Raw genomic sequence first — 25,921 nt, 5'->3', positions numbered from 1 at the left:
CAGGTAGAAAATGGATGATATGCCAGTATCAGGGTATTACATATGTAGTTGGCAGCACCCACTCAGATACAAATCACAGGGTTTTAATATGGTTGTGAACGAAAAGTCGATCTATGGGCAAATACATTCTCGATTTTACAACTCAAACTCAAGTGCTCATGGGAATGCCCTGGGTGACAGTGTGATTTCTAGTACATCATTTTTTTTAATTTTTAGACTTTTAAGCCAGCATTTCTACAAATAACATGAGAGAGAAACATTTTTTTGTCAGTCAGTATCCCCATACCACTTGCTGAATGATCAGCTCATCTCTTGCCCATTCGTTTCAAATGCCAACTTTCTCATATGCAAAGTTTCCATTTATTTATGAGTATATTTCCAGGCTCTCTGTCTTGATCCATTTGTCAATGCCACACTCTTCCAATTGCTATAGTTCTATAATATGTTTTGATACATAGTAGGGCAAGGCCTCTCTTTGTTCTCTAAATTTTTCTTGGATGTTTGAAATCCATATTAAATGTCTTCACAAAGAAGCTAGTCTGAAAATCTATTGGTTTACATGTCTCAATGTCAAACTCTAATTTGTGGCTTATGCACTGCTTTTCATTATCTATTATGTCCAACACTATCATGTCATCTCAGATTCCCTTTGTTTATATAATAAAAACAGTGTAGTAGAAATACTATGGCTTGAGTAACTGCAGGATCTAGATTTGAAACTAGGCCCTGTCATTTGCCAGCTGTATGACCTGGGGGACAGCATTTACTCTTCCTAAACCTCAGTTTCTACATTTATAACACGGAGATAAGAACAACCGGTCTCATAAGGTATTGTGAGGATTCTATAAGAGAAAGCAATAAAGATTTTATCAAAGCTCCTGTGCCACACTCACAGAGATACTAGAAGCTATGGATATGAAAAATAGGCTGTGATTTTTTTAAATGCTACATAGTGCTCAGTATCATTATTGGAGAAATTGGCTTGAATATTTCACAGCTGAATAAAAGCTTGTCCTGGAACTGGGAGTCTATATATCCTTTGGTTTTCAGGCAATGGAAATTTTGATGGCCTCATCTTATTCTGTGGCTTCTACTTTTAAGATGTTTGAGTGGTAAGCCACATATCCAAATCTTTGGCTTTTAGCCACAAGCCACAAAGGAAACTCCAAATTTCAATAAGTGTATCTGCCAAACTCAAATGGGCCGTGGTTCTACCTGGGGTGTCTTGTGAGACTGAGGCAACACATAATGCAACACGTGGACAGGATAAACCAAGGGGGCCAGAGTCTGCATCCCAAGAAAATTACCTTATGAAATGATTATCAGGAAACCAATCATCTTGGCCTGTAAATAACTCCATGTACAGTAATGTGGTTGTCACTTCATATCTGCTACTTCTCAACTGGAAGAAAAGGAAAATGCAAAAGTGGGAGATAAGTCCATAAGTATCTTTTAAGAGACTACTGCAAATTTAATTAACTGAGCAATTGAGTCAGACTTCTTTAAATTTAGATCTGAAATACGAGGGGTTCCTTCAGAGCTTTATTCTTGTTGGAATGGGGCAGTGCTGGCAGGAGGAGAAAAAACAAAACAACTTAAAATGTTCCACTAAATTTTAGCTCAGTAATGTTTCATCATTAAGAAAGGATTAAAAGGAAGAATTGTTTTGTCCCTTATAATCAGTAGAGTACACTAGAAAAACTGTACCCCAGTTGGTCTATATTTCTCCGAGAAATAGGACAGGGCCCAGTAAACAATTTCACTACATTAAATAAACATCATGATCCCTACTAAGTGTAAAGCACTAGGCATTGTAGGAAGTAAAATGGTGCCTAAGAGGTGGCCCCTACCGTCCAAGATCCCAAAGTCTAGGGGAAGATACAGGTGTGCAGGTGTATGTGGATCACAAGGTCCACATGGCTGAGTCCCCATGGTAGAGGCAAAGGTCCCATGAGGAGGAGAGGACAGACGATGAGGAGAGGATCTTCAAGCATCGGGCCACATTACAGAGGTGGTAGGAACACTGAATCAAAGGGGTCCTCAGACAAGATGCACCCTTCTGCCACCTCCTGCTCCACACAGAAGCAGGTGGGGCCAGCCATGCCCACTGACAGACAGCAGGTTGGGGAGGTCTGTCTTCCCTTCTCCTTCAGGTAGCAGGTTGGGTATGTGAACTTGGAGTTGGCTCTGCAGGTCCAGGTCATCTCCCCTGCCTCCCTTCCTTCCTGCCTCCTTCCTCTCCTTTATATTTCCCTTCCTCCTTCTTTTTCTTGCTCTTTTCCTTCCTTTTTCCCTCCTTCCATCCTTCCTTTCCTATTCTCCTTCCTTCCCCTGAGCCTTCCCTTCCTCCTTCCCTTTCTACCTTCTTTCCTTCCTCATCCCTCTCTGCCTTTCTTCCTCCCTTCTTGTTCTCTCTTGCTCTGAGGCCCAAAAACCCACTCACTCTCTGTGTCTGTCTGGCTCTCTCTTCAACATATCCAACAAACATGCCGCACAATAAACACCATTCTCAATACTTCTATCTGGGGAAGTGGGCATAGGTGGTCTAATTAGATTTCTGCCTATACTGTCTTTTCAATACAGCTTTCACTGCAGTCTTGCCCTGAGGTGGGAGGGATTTTCAAGGAACTGCATTAAATACAGCGATGCAGTACTTTGTTTCCCCCATGGCTAGCTAGCTGTGTTTGTCCGCTCCTTTGCGGGGGGAAGGCTAAAGGAGGTGGGGAGGGGCACCAAGCCCCTGTCTGGAGAATTTCACACAGGCTGATACGACATGCGAGCATGTCTTAGAGGAGTTGAGATTTGAGCCAGGCTTTGGATACAGCACAAACAATTTTCTATTTGGGGAAGAGCAGACCTGAAGTTAACCCAAGGAAGGCTCATCTCTTCACTCCATCTCTGCCCTCCTGGAGCAGCCAGACCTTTAAATCTCGGGCATCTTGAATTAATCCCTGTGCTGTTTGAAATCATCCTATAAGTTCCTCATCTTTGAGCCCTGTACTAATGTCAGGTTAGAGGACTCAGAAGCAGTGTCAGGAACACATTTATTCCCAGAGGATTTGGGCTAATATTGCCATAGTGATACTAGAAATTACGACAAAATCTGACTGTCTCACAAAGAGGCACCTATCACCTCTTTGTGAAATCTATTCTCGGGAAATTTCTAAGTTGAATATTTTGAGCATCCACTTTAAGCATCTTTGGGATATCTGTGTCAGTCTGGTACCTCTAGGAAATGATATATTTCTTTAGGATTTAAGATCATAGTTTGGGACAGCTGGCAAGAAGTGTCACTGCCAGCTTGTTGGTAGCACTGAGCAACTGAGATTGTGCTCATCAAGGAGAAGGCGAGCACATACAGTGTTCTAAGTATGTGCTGGGCACTGGGCGCTTCATGTGTCATCCTTACAAAGTCCCTGTGAGTTAGGCGCAATTGGTATTCTCCCTTTATGGCCAGGAATCAGGGGACAGAGAGGGGAAGTACTTTGTGCCTTAGAGCACTCAGTCAACCGGTGTAAGGCAGAACGTCTGGTCCACGAGGATGGAGATCTTTGGTTTTTTTCCCCTGCTATATCCCAAGCTTCTGCACAGTGCCTGGCACATAGTAAATGTTCAGTAAATACTTTATGAATGAATAAAGCAAGACTGCAATATAAACCCAGCAGTCTGGCTCTAGACTCTGTGCCCTTGGTATGGAAGGGGATCAGAATATGCCATCCCCAAATATGCCACTTTGGCATAAGAGTTATTTTGAACTGAAAGTGATTGAGAAACAGCAGATGCAAGAAAAGCTCTCTGCCCTCCCCCTTTCTGTCTAAAAGCAGGGTATAAATGTCCTTTTGTGAAGGTGAGTCCACTCCCCTCTCCCACACCAGGAAGAGGAGACAACTTTTATTACTGGAGGCAGCATTTACTTGAATCTGCATAAACAAATATTACTGAACTCTTACCTTCCATTAGTTTTTCCCATATATTTACTTTCCCACAACTTACTGTCCCTAGAAGCCCAAACTCTTTTCCTTCGTCTTGTCACCTCTCCACAAATTTATGGCTCTTTGTTAAAATAGTATATAAGCTCTCAGGCCCAACTGTTTCTTTGGGTTTTCATGTCCTTTTCTATGAGACCCTTACATATACACACAAAATGTTAACATCAAATACAAATTATATAAACTTTATCCTGTTAATCTACTTTTGTCAGTTGAATTTACATGGCCCTGATATTGAACCTAAGAGGGTTTTCCTCCCCATAGCACACGATGTCATTTCTCTCCTCTCTATCCTTCCTGAGTTTCCCCATCTTTTCCCTAGACTGCAGTTCTCAAACTTTAGCCTGTATCAGCATCACCTGGAGGGCTTCTTTCAGCAGACTGCTGAGCCCCACCCCAGAGTTTCTGACCAGTAGGTCTAGGATGGGGATTGAAAATATACACTTTTAACAAGATTCCTGGAGCTGCTGAGGCTGCTGGTCTGGAGACCACACTTTGAGAACCCCTGCCCTAGGCCAAAAATCCCTTTTAAGCTCTACATTTTTATACAAACATTCTTTCCCTTTATCTACCAGAAGAGGGAAAGCTTATCCTGTTCACAATGCTGAGGGAAAGAAAGAATAAATGAAAATTTCCTTCTCCATTTCAGCAGAAGCATACTCCAGAGCAGAAGGAGATATTGCCAGAGTAATAGAGGAGACCCATAATTTATAATTAGAGAACCTGGATTCAAGTCCTGGCTCCTAGTCAAGTCAGTTGACCTTTCTGCTCCTCATTCTGTAAACAGGAGCATGTGGATAATCCCTGCCTTTTCTACATCCCTGGGCAGTTGTGAGAATTAAGGGATAAAACAAGGATAGCATTTTGTAGACTCTAAAGGACTGTAGAACCAGTACGTGTTATAATGTAGTCAGCTCATAAAATCATAATGTTGGTTTTGAAACTAGAATTAACTCTGGTGGGTGATGGGTGAGTTCAGAAAGAAGCGTGGGCTCTCTTTATATACTGTACAGCTAAAACAAAATGAAACCGTGAGATGTTTCCAAGTAAAACATGAAAATTAAAGCTATATACTTCCAGATGAAATATACTTCATTATCACAGGCCAAACATAAAATAAATAGGGCAGAAATACAGCTATCCGTCCCCATAAAGAACAGGGAGGAGATTTAGTGAACAATTCCTGAGTAACTTTAAATGCCTCTTCTATCTCTTTACTGCAGAGTCAAGAAGGGCAGAAAATTATGACATACTAATTATTATGATGGATGGGGAGCCAGTCCCTAACGTTAGCTACACTGCTGAAGCAAAGAGCAGCTCCACAGCTCACATACTTCAATAGACAAGACACTCTAGACGATAATGGGCAATACAGATTAACAACATTATGTTAAAACAGGATAATCATTCTTTTTCATTTCCTAGTTCCTTCCCATGAACCTGGTCCTGCCTTACATTTTTCTGTTTCTCGTTTCTAAGGTGCTGTGTATATCAGGCAGGCTCCTCTCCTGCTAATTAAAGGCGATGTTGTGCTTGCTTTTCCTGAGGTCACCAACAGCAGGGGTCCAGGGACCAAAGATTGATGAAACTACCGCAAGGGAACCGCCCCTTCCGAAAGCAAGATGAGGTCATGGGAGGATCAGGGATACAAAGCAAAAAAGCTCTGCAAAAATGAATTCTGCTTTTCTTTCTTTTTTTTTAAAGTGCTTTTTGAGAATTTTAACAACGCATTCAGCAAGCTGGTGTGGACGAGCTTAGAATTAAGAGGTGGGCATTTTTTTTACTTTGGTTGGAGATAAATTCCAGACAACATCACATAATTAAGCAGCCATTTAGTGATGTAAGGTCATAAATCCATTCACTCATTCATTCATTCATTTATTCATTCAGGTAGTCACTCAGTTAGTCATAACCAGTATCTATTAAGCACCTGCCATGTGCCTGGCACTGAGGGACACCAGGGGACACAATAGTGTAGGGGACGATACAGACATGAGCCCTACTATTCCCAAGGGGGAGATTAAACAAAAATAGACAAATATGCAGAATGGCTGCGACTTGTGTAAAGCGCCATTCAGGAAAGAAACAAAGGGCTGAGACAGAGACTGACAGAAGGGGCTACTTTAGGTAGAGCACTCACAGAAGTGGGGGATTAACCGACATGAGAAGGACTAAAATGAGCTATGAATTCAAAGGAGACCGATCTCAGCAAGGGAGAAGCATGTGCAAGGTACACAGGCACGGGGCAAGCTAACTTGAGGACCTGGGGTAGAAGAAGCTGACGCTGAGTGAGCAACAGGAAAGAGGAGCAGCGGCAGCCGCGGAGACACACGGGAACCAATTCCGGCAAGACCTTGTGGGTCCTTCCAGGAGCAGGTGTGAGGTATGACACTTAGTCTACATATAACAGGAACACCACGTGGGAGACTTTCGCCTGGGGAGTGATGTGACGTTTTCTCTGAGCTGTGCTGAATGGCGAAAGGGTATGCAGTGGAAGCGGACAGCCACTAGGAGGCAGTAGTTCAAGTAAGAGATGGTGGTGGTGGTGGCGGTGGTGAAAATGGAGGGAGCCAGGAAGACTGAAGGGAAATTTGGAGATGGGCTTGATGGGACGTGCTGATGGACTGGGTAGAGGTGGGCGTCAGAGGACCTGAAGCTCGCCGGCTTCAGTGACGGCGTGGGGGGCAGCACCTTTTACTGAGCTTGGCTAGAAACGGATTTGTGGGGAAGAAAATCAAGTTCCAGGGTGGAAATCTCTCATTGCTTTTGGAGTTTGAAGGAATTGTCAGTGTTCTGCCAGCATGTATACGTTCCCATAGCTCTTAGGCCACACTGATTCCACACAAAATCGTATCCTGGGAAGATGGAAATGGCTGGAAAGGTAATTCGTTGGCCGGTCCTAGGAGAGCATCCTACACTGACTTATGAGGTGCCTCCACTAGCAACTCGTGGCGGCCGCGGTTCACAAAGATGTTACCCACAATGGCGGCAGAGTGGTTTCAGCCCAACAGACTGGCAAAAACAGCAGAAACGTACATGCTAAACACTGAGCTGTTTCCACCGTAGAAACTGTATTAATGACAATTTCTAATACTGTATCTCATGTTATAATTTACGATGTATTTTAAGACAGTGCCTCTAAAACTTTCGTATGCATACAAATTACCTTGGCATTTTGTTAAAACAAAGATTCTGATTTAGTAGGTCCAGGGTGGGGCCTGAAATTTTGAGAGATGCTGAGGCCAACAATCTGAAATGACACTTGAACCATCAGGACTATAATGTACCTTATCTTTTTGCTTCTACACAGTCTTCAGGAAAGTTTAATCATCTTTATTGTACAGAAGAAAAAACTAAGCCTTAGAGAGTTTTAAAATATATCTTGTCTAAACAAGGAACAGTCAATAGGACCTAGAATGTAAACCACAGTTCACCAATACTAGTTACAATTAGAAAAATCTGTGAGGCTATGCAGGTTTTAATCCTTATTTAATAAAATTGTAATTTGGCAAACAGGTAAAAGAAAGAACTATTTAAAACAGAAGTGATCAATATATTTGCATGAGGATCAATTCAGAAAAAAAAAAACGTTTGAGACTATATTTAACAGATATCTTTGTGTGTGTATAATTTTATTCATTTTTTAATTGAGGTATAACTGACATACATTAAAGTGCATAAATCTGAAGTGTTCAGTTTTATTCATTTTGAACTGAGGCATAATTTACAGACATTAAAATGCATGGATCTAATGTGTAACCACCACCCAGAACAAGATATAGAGCATTTCCATCATCCCAGAAAGTTCTATCATGTCCATTTCTAGTCAGTTCTTTGATTTCTATCAACAGTGATCAATTTTGTCTGCTCTTGAACTTCATACAGTTGAAATTGTACAGTATGTACAGTCACCTGATATCCACAGGTTGTACATTGTCAGATTCAATGAACCACAGATTATGTACAGTACTATTTTTATGATCTGTGGTTGACTGAATCTGCAGATGTGGAATCTGTGGATGGAGGACCAACTATGAGACTTTGAAACTCCACAGATTTTGGTACCCAGAGCTGGTCTTGGACCCGATCCCCCCTCAGATATCAAGGAATGACTGTACTTCTTTGTGCCGGCTTCTTTCACTCAATGTAACATTTTAAGGTTCATAACCTTAAAGGTTTTTTTAGGTTTTATCAAGAACTATCCCACCTCTCACTATACAATATCTACAGTTTTCTTTCACCATGATTTCATGATTCTCCCACAATGAGAGGTTTCCCATTTGGGACTAAAATTATAGAAATTACCCATCTAGCAACCATTGAGCATTTGATTGTAATAATAAAGTTTGACCAAACTTTACTGTTGAGTAAAAAACACTTTTGAAGCTAGTTTATTTTGTCTCTTGCTGACTGGCTTTGTGAGTTACTTAATTGCACATTCTGGATTTTCTCATATTGCCTCTTAACATTGAACCCTCTAAAACAAGAAATTTCCTCAAGCAAAAATGAACAGCAATAGCCCAACATCTTTAAGACAAAGAAGTATTATTCAGTATACATTCAAACATGCAATTTTCCTCAGCCTGCTTTTTTTTTTTTTTTATTCTTGGCAGCAGCCCTAGCAAAGGTAGAAATTTTATTGAGAAACAAACACACCCACACACACACAAAGCCAGAGTCAAAGATCCCAGCCTTCTGCCAGCTAACCTAGCTAACGGGTGCTCCTCTGTCAGCCATACCTGCCAATAGATAATGAAGCTCTTGATCAGCTTGTGACCACAGCGGCCCAAGTGGGATGGGTCATGCAGTTCAGTCCTCTCAGCAGCCTAGTTTCTGCATCTCTGAGATGTGAGAGTTCCAGAAATTAGATTGCAGACCACGCCTTTAAGGCTGAGAGCGTTAAACTCTAATGCTCTAGTCAACATCTGCAACTTCTTTTCAGTAGAGCTGTGTATTCCATTACACACACACACACACACACACGCACTCACAATATGAGTGCTTAGTATATGTACAGAGTGGGCAGAGCCATCTGCATTTGGTGCCTCCCATGCATCTGAAATAACCCTTGACTTCTGTTGTGCTGGCCGCCAGCATCCATGTCAGGGCCTATCACTTTGCAGACTGGGTTTGAGAGAAATTTTTGTTTTGGCAGGAGTTTGTTTGCATTTTATTTTTTATTTTTTGTCTCTGAGACTAGGTGATAAAATCATATTTCTCTGTCTATCATGTAAGGTTGGGGATAAACTGCTGTAGGAGCTAGTTCTGTAATACTGAAGGGTTTTAGGGAGTAGCAAATGTTAAACTGTCTCTTTGTAATTAGAAGGCTTGCCCTGAGAGGCACAAAATGATATGTCCAAGAGGATAAACATTTTGTCCTGTTTGTCTCTGTATTCCCAACACCTAGCCCAGCGCTGGGCGGAGACTGATGCTCAATAAATATCTGTGGCATCAAGGGCATTTTGTATGCCAAACATAAAGTAAAATAACATAGATGTTTAAAAGAAGTGATAAGGCAGACACTCCTTTCACTGACAAAGTACAGAATAATTATGGAAGAAGCAGGAAGACAACAAAAATATACTTTGGAAAAAAATGTTTATATCAAGAAAATTTCCGTAAAGTGATCCTAATGCTTTATAAGACCAAAAAAAAAACCTATAATTTTTATGCTTTTTACCCAGCTTCAAATTTAAGCATTCATAGCACATGATTTTATTGTAGATAATTACTGAGTGACAATCATATACAGATTTATTCAGTACCATTTAATGGAAAATGGCTCCCATAGACATTCACTAATATATTAGAACCACATTAAGGTATTAGACTTTTAATCAAGAAATGATCACCCTTCTCATGAATATTGATGTTGATGGCACAAGTGGTCAAAGATGTGAAGAAATACTATTTTGAATAGTAAGTTGCATTTCTCACTACAAAAAAGTGATAGTTTTGTCTGCCACATTTTGATGAACTTTGCTTGATTTGGTCTTACGTTTTCTTACACGGCCATTGCACCAACTGAGGTGGAGACATGGTGGAGAAGGGAAAAGAGGGAAGCACGATTCCTCCTTTCTGTTACTCCAAAACACAAACAAGCCCTTACCTGCTTCCAGGCCCTTGCATTTGCTTTTCCCTCTCCCTGAAATGTCCCATCCCCAGTACTTCATGGGGCCAGCTCATTCTCATCCTTCAGGTTCCTGCTCTAGAGCTCTCTCCAGAGAGGCGCTCCCTGAGCACTCAGTCCACAGTGGCTGCCTTAGTGGCCCTCCATCTCATTGCATTCAGCTGTGCAGTTGTCTTGTCTATTATCTGTTGACTTGTTAACTATTTCCCTTATTTGAATGGAAGCTCTCTGAGGTCAGAAATTCTGTCTGTCTTGGTCACCACTGCATCCCCAGCTCCCAGCCAAGTGCCAGTACATGGTGGGCACTCAATAAAAATTTGAAGAAGGAATGAATAAATGTATGAATCCACCACTTTTGTTTATAAAACACTTTAACTGCACACAACTTGAAGAATCAGCATAAAGCTGTTTCTAAACCCAGCCTCCCAAAGCTTAGTGGAGAGAGAAGGCAAATAGTCGCAACCTTTCAGGTTCTTTGGCTATTTCTTGGCATTCTTGTGGTGACAGGATAGTTATAGTAGAGAGCAGCTCAGATGACATGGGTTTGGCTCACATGAGAAACTTGGGTGGGAATCAAGGGGCTGCTTCTCTGCTGTTTCTGACAGAGTTCACATAAGGTACTATGTCATAATTTATAGTAACTTCTAAGAGTCTGTAGTCAACTCTGTGGACACCTCAGAGGTTGGAAAACCAGGAGATGTGCTACAAAATGTTAAAGTGAGGTGCCTGTGATATTAGCCTTTTATTCAAAGTGCCTAGAGTATCTAAATGCATTCATAATAGGTTGTTTAAATTACATTAATTCTCAGTGTAATTCATATTCATTATATAAAACTGAAAAAAAAAATCCCAAAGCATCAAGATATCCAAAGAAGATCATCATAACATGTTTCAGTAGTGTAGTGTGACTTTGCAATGAGAATACCTAGATTCTGATACCTTTTTGGCCACTTACTGAATTTGTGACTAGGATAGATTGCAAACGGCCACAAATTTTTCCCATTCCTGTATGCAAGCCCCCCTGCAATGTGACTATGCCACTCTTGCAATCAAGAGGTGGAATCTATATCTCCACCCCTTGGCCCAACATGGCTTATTTTATTTAACCAGTGGGATGTTATCAAACATGACACCAGCAGAAACTCGAAAAATGCTTGGGTATTTGGTTTTGGCCACTCTCGTTACTGGGAACTCCTCCACCACCATGTGAACAAGCCTGTGTTAGCTTCCTGGAGGATAAGTGACCACATGGAGTGAGGCCCAGCTGTCCCATTGTCCCAGTGAAGGCCCAGAGATGGGAGTGAGGCCATCCTTGACCATTCAGCCCTGGCCAGGTTACTGAGTCCAGAAGAATTGTAGTCAAGCCACAGAATTATGGCAAATAGTAAATGTTTGTTGTTTTAAAACACTTTATTTTGTTCACAGAAGCTAACTAATACAATAATTCTATGCAAATTGCTTAATCTCTTTAAGCCTCAGCTTCCTCCTGATCTGTAGAATAAAGATAATAATAGCACATTTCCCATAGGCTTTGCTTCAAGTACTAAATGGGATAATGTGTAGAAAGGATTTAGTATCATTCCTGGCACGTAGTTAAGTGCTGAGCACATTTTTATTGTTTTCTTCCAAGCTTCTTAGAAACTCAAGAATGTGCGCTATGATTTTCTGTTCTATTTTGTTGATATAATATTATACTACTTAAAATTTATCCACAACATAAAACCATTGCCTCATTGTTTATTAATTAGGTTGTTTCCAACTTTAAAATTTGTAACCTCATCAGGGCCTCACAGAAGCACCCTCTCTGCCATACTGAAATGGAAGAGGGCTCTTCCAGGGCATTTGGGAACTTCCATGAAGCTTCTTCAAGGAGAAATAAGGAAGAGTCTTCCATGGAGCAAACAGAAAAATTCTAGTTTATCCAATATAATAGTTTATTTTAAACAATTGGGTTGGGGAAGGCAGGGAGATTCCCAGGGCCTGAAAGTGATGCTCTGAGAAGACCTATGTTCTTTGTGGCAAAGAAGTCCCTTGTTGTTCCATATCACAAGTATTTGTTCTAAGACTAAGAAGCTCCTGATCATGGCAATCCTAGAATGAAGGGGCTGTTTCCCAAATTACTGGAGACAGCTCTACAGATTGTTGGAAAGCTCCTCCCTGGGATGAGGTCTGTATCATCTCCCAGGCAGACTCTATACTTCTAGCAGCTGTCAGAACCCCTGAGAAATGCCTGCAGATCCCTGTTGGTCAGTGGTGGTTCAGAGGCTGAGTGGCTGGCATGAAAGGTCACAGCCACAGCATACCAGGCACACTAACTTCCTGTGGTGATTCTAATGACCCATGTTTTTAGAGGTCCTGTTGGAAGACTAGCTCCTCTGGTGTAGGCTGAAGTCTTACAGAATCCCAGAAAGTGCACTTCAGCTCCGCAACCTCATAAAAGAGTTTCCTGAGGTTTGAAGCTGCAGGAAACAATCAGCTGTTGCCCAGAAAAGAAGAAAAGGTGAGGATCCCCACAAGGAATGGACAACTGTGCGCTTCATGACAAAGACCGAAAGAGCTGGAGATGATTTCTGGTGTGTGTCTCTATCCTTAGGATTAAAGACAATAGGGGGAGACCTTCAAGATGGCAGAGGAGTGAGACATGGAGATAGCCTTCCTCCTCACAAATACATCAGAAATACATCTACACGTGGAACAACTCCTACAGAACACCTACTGAACGCTGGCAGAAGACCTCAGACCTCCCAAAAGGCAAGAAACTCCCCACGTACCTGGGTAGGGCAAAAGAAAAAAGAAACAACACAGACAAAAGAATAGGGATGGGATCTGCACCAGTGGGAGGGAGCTGTGAAGGAGGAAAGGTTTCCACACACTAGGAAGGCCCTGCAATGGCGGAGACTGTGGGTGGCGGAGGGGGAAAGCTTCAGAGCCACGGAGGAGAGCGCAGCCACAGGGGTGCGGAGGGCAAAGCGGAGAGATGCCCGCACAGAGGCTCGGCGCCGACCAGCACTCACCAGCCCGAGAGGCTTGTCTGCTCACCCACTGGGGCGGGCAGGGGCTGGGAGCTGAGGCTCGGACTTCAGAGGTCAGATCCCAGGGAGAGGACTGGGGTTGGCTGCGTGAACACAGCCTGAAGGGACTAGTGCGCCACAGGTAGCCGGGAGGGAGTCCGGGAAAAAGTCTGGAGCTGCTGAAGAGGCAAGAGACCATTGTTTCAGGCTGCACGAGGAGAGGGGATTCAGAGCACCACCTAAACGAGCTCCAGAGATGGGCGTGAGCCGCTGCTATCAGCGTGGACACCAGAGACGGGCATGAAACGCTAAGACTGCTGCTGCCGCCACCAAGAAGCCTGTGTGCGAGCACAGGTCACTCTCCACACCGCCCCTCCTGGAAGCCTGTGCAGCCTGCCACTGCCAGGGTCCCGTAATCCAGGGACAACTTCCCCGGGAGAACACACAGTGAGCCTCAGGCTGGTGCAATGTCACGCTGGCCTCTGCCGCCGCAGGCTCGCCCCGCATTCCGTACCCCTCCCGCCCCCCGGCCTGAGTGAGCCAGAGCCCCCTAATCAGCTGCTCCTTTAACCCCGTCCTGTCTGAGCGAAGAACAGATGCCCTCAGGCGACCTACATGCAAGGGCGGGGCCAAACCCAAAGCTGAAGCCCAGGAGCTGTGCGAACAAAGAACAGAAATGGAAATTTCTCCCAGCAGCCTCAGAAGCAGCGGATTAAATCTCCACAATCAACTTGATGTACCCTGCATCTGTGGAATACCTGAATAGACAATGAATCATGCCCAAATTGAGGCACTGGACTTTGAAAGCAATGATACATATATATTTTTTCCTTTTTCTCTTTTTGTGAGTGTGTATGTGTATGCTTCTTTGTGTGATTTTGTCTGTATAGCTTTGCTTTTACCACTTGTCCTAGGGTTCTGTCTGTCCGTTTTTGTTTTTTTTTTAGTATAGTTTTTAGTGCTTGTTATCATTGGTGGATTTGTTTTTTGGTTTGGTTGCTCTCTTCTTCCTTTCTTTTTTTTTAAATTACGTTTAAAAAATTTCTAATAATTATTTTTTATTTTAATAACTTTATGTTTTTCTTTCTTTCTTTCTTTCTTTTTTTTTCTCCCTTTTCTTCTGTGCCATGTGGCTGACAGGGTCTTGGTGCACCGGCCAGGTGTCAGGCCTGTGTGTCTGAGGTGAGAGAGCCAAGTTCAGGACATTGGGCTACCAGAGACCTCCCGGCTCCACGTAATATCAAACAGCAAAAGTTCTCCCAGAGATCTCCATCTCAACACTAAGACTCAGCTCCACTCAACAACAAGCAAACTCGAGTGCTGGACACCCTATGCCAAACAACTAGCAAGACAGGAACACCACCCCATCCATCAGCAGAGAGGCTGCCTAAAATCATAATAAGGACACAGACACCCCAAAACACACCACCAGACGTGGACCTGCACACCAGAAAGACAAGATCCAGCCTCATCCACCAGCACACAGGCACTAGTCCCCTCCACCAGGAAACCTACACAACCCACTAAACCAACCTTACCCACTGGCGGCAGACACCAAAAACAACGGGAACTACGAACCTGAAACCTGTGAAAAGGAGACCCCAAACACAGTAAGTTAAGCAAAATGAGAAGACAGAGAAACACATAGCAGATGAAGGAGCAAGGCAAAAACCCACCAGACCAAACAGATGAAGAGGAAATGGGCAGTCTCCCTGAAAAAGAATTCAGAGTAATGATAGTAAGATGATCCAAAATCTTGGAAAAAGAATGGAGAAAATAAAAGAAACGTTTAAGAAGGACCTAGAAGAACTGAACAGCAAACAAACGATGAACAACACCATAATTGAAATGAAAAATTCTCTAGAAGGAATCAACAGCAGAATAACTGAGGCAGAATGGATAAGTGACCTGTAAGATAAAATAGTGGAAATAACTACTGCAGAGCAGAATAAAGAAAAAGAATGAAAAGAATTGAGGAAAGTCTCCGAGACCTCTGGGACAACATTAAACACACTAACATTCGCATTATAGGGGTCCCGTAAGAAGAAGAGAAAAAGGAAGGGCCTGAGAAAATATTTGAAGAGATTATAGTTGAAAATTTCCCTAATATGGGAAAGAAAATAGTTAATCAAGTCCACAGAGAGTCCCATACAGGATAAATCCAAGGAGAAACATGCCAAGACACATACTAATCAAACTATAAAAAATTAAACACAAAGAAAAAATATTGAAAGCAGCAAGGGAAAAACAACAAATAACATACAAGGGAATTCCCATAAGGTTAACAGCTGATCTTTCAGCAGAAACTCTGCAAGCCAGAAGGGAGTGGCAGGACATATTTAAAGTGATGAAAGGGAAGAACCTACAACCAAGATTACTCTACCCAGCAAGGATCTCATTCAGATTTGACAGAGAAATTAAAACCTTTACAGACAAGCAAAAGCTAAGAGAATTCAGCATCACCAAACCAGCTTTACAACAAATGCTAAAGAAACTTCTCTAGGCAGGAAACACAAGAGAAGGAAAAGACCTACAATAACAAACCCAAAACAGTTAAGAAATGGTAATAGGAACATACATATCGATAATTCCCTTAAATGTAAATGGATTAAATGCTCCAACCAAAAGACATAGACCGTCTGAATGGATACAAAAAGAAGACCCATATATATGCTGTCTACAAGAGACCCACTTCAGACCTAGGGACACATGCCAACTGAAAGTGAGGGGATGGAAAAAGATATTCCATGCAAATGGAAATCAAAAGAAAGCTGGAGTAGCAATACTCATATCACATAAAATAGACTTTAAAATAAAGAATGTTACAAGAGACAAGGAAGGACACTACATAATGATCAAGGAATCAAACCAAGAAGAAGATATAACAATTATAAATATATATGCACCCAACATAGGAGCACCTCAATACATAAGGCAACTGCTAACAGCTATAAAGGAGAAAACCAAAGTAACACAATAATAGTGGGGGACTTTAACACCTCACTTACACCAATGGACAGATCATCCAGACAGAAAATTAATAAGGAAACACAAGCGTTAAATGACACAATAGACCAATTAGAGTTAACTGATATTTATAGGACATTCCATCTAAAAACAGCAGATTACACTTTCTTCTCAAGTGCGCACAGAACATTCTCCACGATAGATCACAGCTCGGGTCACAAATCAAGCCTCAGTAATTTTAAGAAAATTGAAATCATATCAAGCATCTTTTCTGACCACAACGCTATGAGATTAGAATCAATTACAGGGAAAATAACGTAGAAAACACAAACACATGGAGGCTAAACAATACATCACTAAATAACCAAGAGATCACTGAAGAAATCAAAGAGGAAATTAAAAAATACCTAGAGACAAATGACAATGAAAACATGATGATCCAAAACCTATGGGATGCAGCAAAAGCAATTCTAAGAGGGAAGTTTATAGCAATACAATCCTACCTCAAGAAACAAGAAATATCTCAAATAAACAACATAACTTACACCTAAAGCAATTAGAGAAAGAAGAACAAAAAAACCCCAAAGTTAGCAGAAGGAAAGAAAACATAAAGATCAGATCAGAAATAAATGAAAAAGAAATGAAGGAAACGATAGCAAAGATCAACAAAACTAAAAGCTGGTTCTTTATGAAGATAAAAAACATTGATAAACCATTAGCCAGACTCATCAAGAAAAAAAGGGAGAAGATTCAAATCAATAGCATTAGAAATGAAAAAGGAGAAGTAACAATTGACACTGCAGAAATACAAAGGATCATGAGAGATTACCAGAAGCAACTATATGCCAATAAAATGGACAACCTGGAAGAAATGGACAAATTCTTAGAAGAGCACAACCTTCTGAGACTAAACCAGGAAGAAATAGAAAATATAAACAGACCAATCACAAGCACTGAAATTAAGACTGTGATTAAAAATCTTCCAACAAACAAAATCCCAGGACAAGATGGCTTCACATGTGAATTCTATCAAACATTTAGAGAAGAGCTAACACCTATCCTTCTCAAACTCTTCCAAAATATAGCAGAGGGAGGAACACTCCCAAACTCATTCTACGAGGCCACCATCACCCTGATACCAAAACCAGACAAAGATGTCACAAAGAAAGAAAACTACAGGCCAATATCACTGATGAACATAGATGCAAAAATCCTCAACAAAATACTAGCAGACAGAATCCAAGAGCACATTAAAAGGATCATACACCATGATCAAGTGGGGTTTACCCCAGGAATGCAAGGATCCTTCAATATATGTAAATCAATCGATGTGATAAACCATATTAACAAACTGAAGGATAAAAACCATATGATCATCTCAACAGATGCAGAAAAAGCTTTCGACAAAATTCAACACCCATTTATGATAAAAACCCTCCAGAAAGTAGGCATAGAGGGCACTTACCTCAACATAATAAAGGCCATATATGACAAACCCACACCCAACATTGTTCTCAGTGGTGAAAAACTGAAACCATTTCCACTAAGATCAGGAACAAAACAAGGTTGCCTACTCTCACCACTATTATTGAACATAGTTTTGGAAGTTTTAGCCACAGCAATCAGAAAAGAAAAAGAAATAAAAGGAATCCAAATTGGAAAAGAAGTAAAGCTGTCACTGTTTGCAGATGACATGATACTATATATAGAGAATCCTAAAGATGCTACAAGAAAACTACTAGAGCTAATCAATGAACTTGGTAAAGTAGCAGGATACAAAATTAAAGCACAGAAATCTCTTGCACTCTTATACACTAATGATGAAAAATCTGAAAGAGAAATTAAGGAAACACTCCCCTTTACCATTGCAACAATAAGAATAAAATACCTAGGAATAAACCTACCTAAGGAGACAAAAGACCTGTATGCAGAAAACTATAAGACACTGATGAAAGAAAATAAAGATGATACAAACAAATGGATAGATATACCATGCTCTTGGATTGGAAGAATCAACATTGTAAAAATGACTATACTACCCCAAGCAATCTACAGGTTCAATGCAATCCCTATCAAACTACCAATGGCATTTTTCACAGAACTAGAACAAAAAAGTTCACAATTTGTATGCAAACACAAAAGACCCCAAATAGCCAAAGCAATCTTGAGAAACAAACACGGAGCCGGAGGAATCAGGCTCCCTGACTTCAGACTATACTACAAAGCTACAGTAATCAAGACAGTATGGTACTGACACAAAAACAGAAATATAGATCAATGGAACAGGATAGAAAGCCCACAGATAAACCCACGCACATATGGTCACCTTATCTTTGATAAACGAGGCAAGAATATACAGTGGAGAGAAGACAGCCTCTTCAATAAGTGGTGTTAGGAAAACTGGACAGCTACATGTAAAAGAATGAAATTAGAAAACTCCCTAACACCATACACAAAAATAAACTCAAAATGGACTAAAGACCTAAATGTAAGGCCAGACACTATCAAACTCTTAGAGGAAAACATAGGCAGAACACTGTATGATATAAATCACAGCAAGATCCTTTTTGACCCACCTCCCAGAGAAATGGAAATAAAAATAAAAATAAACAAATGGGACCTAATGAAACTCAAAAGCTTTTGCACAGCAAAGGAAACCATAAACAAGACAAAAAGTCAACCCTCAGAATGGGAGAAAATATTTGCAAATGACGCAACTGACAAAGGATTAATCTCCAAAATTTACAAGTAGCTCATGCAGCTCAATATCAAAAAAACAAACAACCCAATCCAAAAATGGGCAGAAGACCTAAACAGACATTTCTCCAAAGAAGATATAGATTGCCAACAAACACATGAAAGGATGCTAAACGTCACTAATTATTAGAGAAATGCAAATCAAAACTACAATGAGGTATCACCTCACACCAGTTAGAATGGGCATCATCAGAAAATCTACAAACAACAAATGCTGGAGAGGGTGTGGAGAAAAGAGAAGCCTCTTGCACTGTTGGTGGGAATGTAAACTGATACAGCCACTATGGAGAACAGTATGGAGGTTCCTTAAAAAACTAAAAATAGAGCTACCATACGACCCAGCAATCCCACTACTGGGCATATACCCTGAGGAAACCATAATTCAAAAAGAGTCATGTACCACAGTGTTCATTGCAGCTCTATTTACAATAGCCAGGACATGGAAGCAACCTAAGTGTCCATCGACAGATGAATGGATAAAGAAGATGTGGCACATATATACAATGGAATATTACTCAGCCATAAAAAGAAACGAAACTGAGTTATTTGTAGTGAGGCGGATGGACCTAGAGTCTGTCATACAGAGTGAAGTAAGTCAGAAAGAGAAAAACAAATACCATATGCTAACACATATACATGGAATCGAAAAAAAAAAAGGTTCTGAAGAACCTAGGGGCAGGGCAGGAATAATGATGCAGATGTAGAGAATGGACTTGAGGACACGGGGAGGGGGAAGGGTAAGCTGGGACGAAGTGAGAGAGTGGCATGCACATATATACACTACCAAATGTAAAATAGATAGCTAGTGGGAAGCAGCCGCATAGCACGGGGAGATCAGCTCAGTGCTTTGTGACCACCTACAGGGGTGGGATAGGGAGGGTGGGAGGGAGACGCAAGAGGGAGGAGATATGGGGATATATGTATAGCAGATTCACTGTGTTATAAAGTAGAAACGAACACACCATTGTAAAGCAATTACACTCCAATAAAGATGTTAAAAAAAAAAAAAGGAAAACAAGGAAAAAAAAGACAATAGGGATGATGATACAAAATCAGACATTCCATGCATTTTGAAGTGGTAAGCTTGTTCTTACCACAGTCTGTGCTAAATCATTTTAGCGTCTACTTCTTAGCAACTTGTTATGCATTCCAGCCATGCTATCATCTTTGACCTACTTTCCTTACTTTCTAAGCGCGGAAAATCTCTGCAGGAACTATACTCAATCAATATCCAAGTTCCAACCAATTATCAATGTGGCCGAACCACAGTTTGTGCCCCCAATTTTTGCCACAGACCATCAAGAAAAATACAGCTTCTTATTGTTTGGATTTATATATTGTGGTCATTCTATATAATTTATAGAATTTTATCGGTAAATCCAGTACAATGAAAACAGATGACAATGGATTTACTCATTAACTGCTTTTCTTAGTTCTCTGTAGAGAGGAGCTCCTCCAGAAATACCAGCATGCATTCCTTGGTCTCAAATCCAATCACACAACTTTTACTGTCAGTCTTAATGCACTTACATGTCCACTTTCTCACGCAACAGACCCATATGCTGAATATTTGCCTTGATATATTTATTTTATTTGAAAATTATTCTATGCCTATTTTCAAAAAAGTATCTGAGGCAACTTACAATGAGAGATGTATAAGATAATGCAATCAAAAATAGTGGGAACCTGCTGCATAGCACAGGGAGCTCAGCTCGGTGCTCTGTGATGACCTAGATGTGGGGGGCGGGGAGGGAGGTCCAAGAAGGAGGGGGTATATGTATACGTATAGCTGATTCACTTCATTGTACAGCAGAAACTAACACAACATTGTAAAGCAATTTTACTCCAAAAAAAAATTAATTAATTAATTAATAAAAGAAAATGGAGAGGAGATATTAAAAACCATACTGAGAGAGTGGAACTATAAATATTACCAAGACATTGGCTAAGATGGGGGCATACACATTAACTTTATCTCTGACAGCACAGGAAACACTGTGATCTGTTGGAACGGTCAAAAGATTTGGATTCAGACAGACAGGATTCAGATCACTTAATGGGAAAATTTAGGCAAGTTACCAACCCTTTTTGCATTACAGTTTTTTCTACCCCAATGCTTATAAGAGGCATGTCATGGAATTGTTTTGAGGAGTAAATAACAACACAAATGTAATAAAAATAAATATATACATAGGTGATAACCATGTGCCAGGCACTCTGCACATATTACTTCTTTTCATTCTGACAGGGATTCTGTGATTCTTGACTACTATTCCAGTTTCACTAATTTGAAAAGTGAGGCACAGAAAGTGTAATGAGATGTCTAAGGTCACAAACCAGTAGTGATAAAGTCAGTATTTGGAGCTGGGGGTCTGGCTCTACTGTCCATACTCTTAACTGTTCTGCTATACTGTCTCTCGTTAACTCAAATGAGATAGTGTTAAAATAAGAAGTGAATGGGAGGTACTCCCATTACTCTCTTCAGTTTCCTGGCAGCCAAAGCAAAGAGGGAAATATTTTATATATGATAAATGTATAATATATACGTTGTAATATAAATGCATATAATAAAATAAACTACCTTTAGGAAAGACCCCACTGCCAGTACTGGTATTAAGTTACTGTATCCTGGGATGCTTGCTCACCTAACAGAGTCCTGGCTCCTCGCCCTGACTGGATGTATCTTTGGGCAGGGGGCGGGGTGATGATGCCACTGATGGCCTGAAACAACAAGATCCACAGGAGATTCTTGGAGATGCTAAAGACTGGCAACCCCTGAGCTCTGCTCTTTTCTGGCACTTGATTGTGTTGGTGAGTTGAAATGGAAGTGGGCTAATCCAAATCCACACCTTCACTTACTGAAAATTATCTTCCTCAACTTCTTCACCCATAATACTCCCCAGGGGATGCCCATTATCTATTTTGGCTGTTGGTCAAACCCTGAGCTTCAGCAAAATTCTACCATTGTTTAAGTTATGTCGGGGCATAGGATTAGGTTATTTAGGGAGAAGGAAATTTGACAATTTCCACCATGTGTTTAAGCAAGAAACCCTCTCACTAGCAAGGGGATAATTCAGCTCAGCACCGCCTGAAGTCATCAAGAATCAAGACTGAGGGGGTGGTCTAGAAACAGCTGTAACACCAAGATGATAGGTTTATTCTGGATCAGAGGCCTATATTATGCATTTGAAGATTTTCTAAAGTACTAAAGATAAGAGCAAATAATTTGCCCACTCTTTCAACTTACAAAATCTTGGATTTCAGCATATATGTGTCCAAAGGAATATAGCTGAAAGAAACTGAGTCAGTTCTTTTTCTTAGAAAGGGCAACAGCCGTACTTTATGCTACTCTGGACAACGTGGTCACCAGTGACACTGCTAAGCAGTGTACCTCATAAATATTTCTAGTTCAAAGAGGGAATATATCTAGTTCAACATACACACACACACTCACATTCACACAGATGCACTCACATTCACACACAGACACACACTGAGTAGTGTAGTCAATTTAAGCTTAAAAATATTAAGAGTGAACAGGGGCTTTAACAGCTGTTGTACATTTTGAATTTACAGCAAAAAGGTTGCTACTTAAAAAGTTACCAGCAAGTATGGGTCACCCATTAAGATCTGCTTTGCACCTTAAGCACAAGGTTAGCCCAACCTAACATGGTGGTTGGCCCATTAGGAACTTAGTAAATCTTTTTTGGATAAATGAACAAGTGAATAAATGAATTAGTGGATACCACTTATTTGTTTAGACAAAAACCCAAAGTATAAGACAAAATTGGGAAATCTATATAATCTCTAGGAATAGGGTACTGGTTCCTGGTGTTATAAGAAAAATAATTTGGTCTAGATGTTTTCCCCTACTTATGCTGAGCATAGAGTTATATTTGAGGGAAAGCTATGTAGACTCTGAAGCTTTTTTAAAAATGTAGAAAAATAAAACACTTTCACCATAAAACGTCACTGGGTGACTTGAAATATAAAATACATTAGAAACTTGGCAAAAAAAGAAAAAAAAAACACTAGATTCTTAAAATCATATGCTTTAAATTTTAAGTGGAACTATTTTGTTCTTTTTAATAGTTTAATTTGCTTTTGTGACTATTCTTTCTTTCTGATATCTCTTTATCCTCCATTCCACCCCCACTGTGTGACATTAAAGAGAATTAAGAGTTTACATCAAAACTCTGTGGGACACAACCATAAGGGAAATTTCCATGGTATCACACATCAAAGTTATTTCTTATACTCTCTCTATAGCTGGTGACATCCATTCATTCAACAAATCTTCTTTATACTTAGTGGGTATCTCAACAAATATTTACTGAGCACCTACCACGTGGCAGGCACTGTGCGAGATACTAGAGATGGAACAGAAAACTCTTCCCCCACTAGATCATGTAGGTCATAGATAGATATTAAATGATCACGTTAATAAGTTCATGGAGATTGTGATTAGGATCATGAAGTTGAGTATAGATCAGTTCCTTTAAATAATAACACCACTTGATGAAGGAATACAGACTTGATCCTAGAGTTGTGGGCAACTACTATAAGCGTTTTCATCTGGAAGTGACATATCAAGATCTTTCATGAAAGGTAACTTGGGCCATGCTGAGGAGAAAGGATTTAAGTGAGGCAAGGGCAGATGCTGAATGACCAATAAGGAGTCTGTTTCAGTATTATTATCCAACAAATACCATATTCCAGGTGACAAGTGATTGTGGCATGGTCTAGAGTGACACCACTGGAGATGGTTAGTGTAAAGTAAGGACGATAACAATAACCAAGACTGCCATTTGCTGTGCCATTCTCTGTGCTTAAACATTTACAATGATTGACTCATTTCAGCCTCATAGTCCTGATAATGAGGTACTATTATCATCCCAAGTTATTATCAAGGAAACTGAGGCACATAGAGGTTCAGTAAGCTGTCCACGGTCACACCCCTAGCACCTAGCAGCGATAAGAACTCAGAAAGTCAGTCTCCAAAGCTCAAGCCCTTAACCATTCCATGAGCTTGCTAAATTGAATTAGATCTTCTTCTGAATGTTTAAACAGCTACCTGGTTTTCCACGGCCCTGGCCATTTATTCATTCCCTGCCCAGTTCTTCCACTGCTATTCAACAGGTTAAATATTTTCTCATGGGCCAGTTCAAGAGAGTACCTTCAGTGGGAACTGTATCTTGTTCTTTATTTTTCTATCCTCTTCCTAGTCTCAGAAATGAATGTGTCTTGAAATTTTATGCGTTGACCTATTCTAAAAATTGGCCTCGGAATTTCTTCATATGAAATTCTTTTCTGCACAAACCATGGGTTATAGAACAGAGCTCAGTTGTGAATTTTGATGCTTCCATTTGAAAAGATTTGTTAATGTTGAAAATAAATATGATTCATCAATCTTGGGTAGTGAATGTGGATGGAAGAAAACTGTTCATTTACAGGGTCACTTCCCTATGGGAGCCTGAACAGAAATGTCAATTTAAAAGTTATGACCCTATTACTGAATTTACTGTTTTAGACTGTGTCCCATTAGAATGGACTTGATGGACCAGAGGCTGGACCAACTGTGAGTCAGGTCAGACATTTGCAGACCCAGAGGGCAAGGAGGCTCATAGGACCTGTCAGGTACCTGCAGTGCTCCTGATGAGGTTAGAGAGGAAAGTGTCAGATAGGTCTGCTGGTCAGGAGGAAGGGGAGGGAAGGGAGAGAAAACACGAGGTGACAGGGTGTCAGGGATATCCGGGAACCCATCACTGTGATTCACTCACTGAGAGGAGGGTTAGGGGAAGAAAGATGGTCAGACCTGAGCTGGAACTAAATCTTGAAGAAGAGAAGTGTTGCAGACAGATATTCGTGGTAGGATTGAGATACAAGAATAAAACACACGCTTGCGTTAGCAGCTGGAGTAGAGACTGAAGCTTGGTTACACTGAACATGGTGGTTCATTCAGGCAGCCAGCACTTCCTGTGTCAGGAACCAATGAAAGGTTTTGAGATTTGCAAATTAGCCAGTTCACCATTTCTGCATGGCAGGAACTAGTCAGGCTAAGTGGGACAGTTTTTCCTTTTGGAGAACAGAGGCACATGATCAAGGCAAGCATAACTTCAAAGCAAGCTTGATTCATGTCACCTCCTGCCCATCCTAGGGTCAAGAGTATTCTTACACTCTGCAGTTAAATGGCCCTTGCTTGGAGATAAGAAGTAGCTTCTAGGTTCTAGGTTCCAAACATTTTCCAGCTTTTCTGGGCAATGCCTGTTACTATGAAATGAAGTCAGACCAGAAGCTCAAAGCCACTCTCTCTATAGACAGAACTCCGTGTCCTCGGAGGAATCATGTTTCTTGCTGGTTCCCTGTTCTTGGCCTCTGAGGTGACCCTATCTTAGATTCAACTCCTCCGAGCCTGTTTCCATCTCTGGCTCCTACTTCTCTGAGAGCCCCAGACTTGACAAAGGGGCCAGGTCATGCTTACCCTCTGACATGGTTTTCCTCGACGGTACCCCGGCTCCTAAGGGTCATCGGCCCCATCTCACCTCCACCTTCTCCTGCACCTGGTTCTGAAACTAACTGGTGGGCGTTTTCTCCAGCCCCCACCTGCTTCCCACCCTGGCTCTATGCTGCACTTCTGCTTCTCTGTGGCAATCACAACTGACCTACTAAAATCACCTGCAGAACTAAGAACCCTCAGTGTTCCAGAGCAGAGCAGTAAGACTGCTGCACCACTGGGGGAATTTCCTGCTGTCCTGAGAGTAGGCTTCTTAAGATACTAGAACCGGAAGGGACTATCTGGCCCAATATCCTGAAGCCCAAAGTCTAGAGAGAACATGAGGCAGAATTAGTCAAGAACTCAGCTCCCCAGACCTCCCCCCACACACCATGCTGCCTCTGTCAATGAAGCTACTGGGTAGAAGTTCCGATAATTACAACAATGAGCCTCTTGTTCAGGGGCCATCTTACACTTCCTGCTTTCATTCTTGTCCCTCCCCTGCCAACTCCATTTTCCACCTGAGAGCCAGAGTGATCGTAAAAGATAAAACAGTTCACGAGTCAGTCACCTA

At 41.1% G+C, this 25,921-nt stretch overlaps 1 long non-coding RNA gene across 1 annotated transcript in view; it reads right to left on the bottom strand.

Moving 5' to 3' along the window:
- LOC132375124 (uncharacterized) overlaps nucleotides 1-25,921 on the bottom strand; it is a 152,621-nt gene that overhangs the window by 93,575 nt on the left and 33,125 nt on the right. Inside the window, exon 2 of the long non-coding RNA XR_009505908.1 lies at nucleotides 1,308-1,402. This is a non-coding gene — a long non-coding RNA (uncharacterized LOC132375124). The remainder of the gene's footprint in view (nucleotides 1-1,307; nucleotides 1,403-25,921) is intronic.

This window comes from Balaenoptera ricei, chromosome 11, assembly GCF_028023285.1.
Source record: "Balaenoptera ricei isolate mBalRic1 chromosome 11, mBalRic1.hap2, whole genome shotgun sequence".
Classification (NCBI taxonomy): Eukaryota; Metazoa; Chordata; class Mammalia; order Artiodactyla; family Balaenopteridae; genus Balaenoptera; species Balaenoptera ricei.
This window is presented reverse-complemented; position numbering and strand designations above follow the sequence as displayed.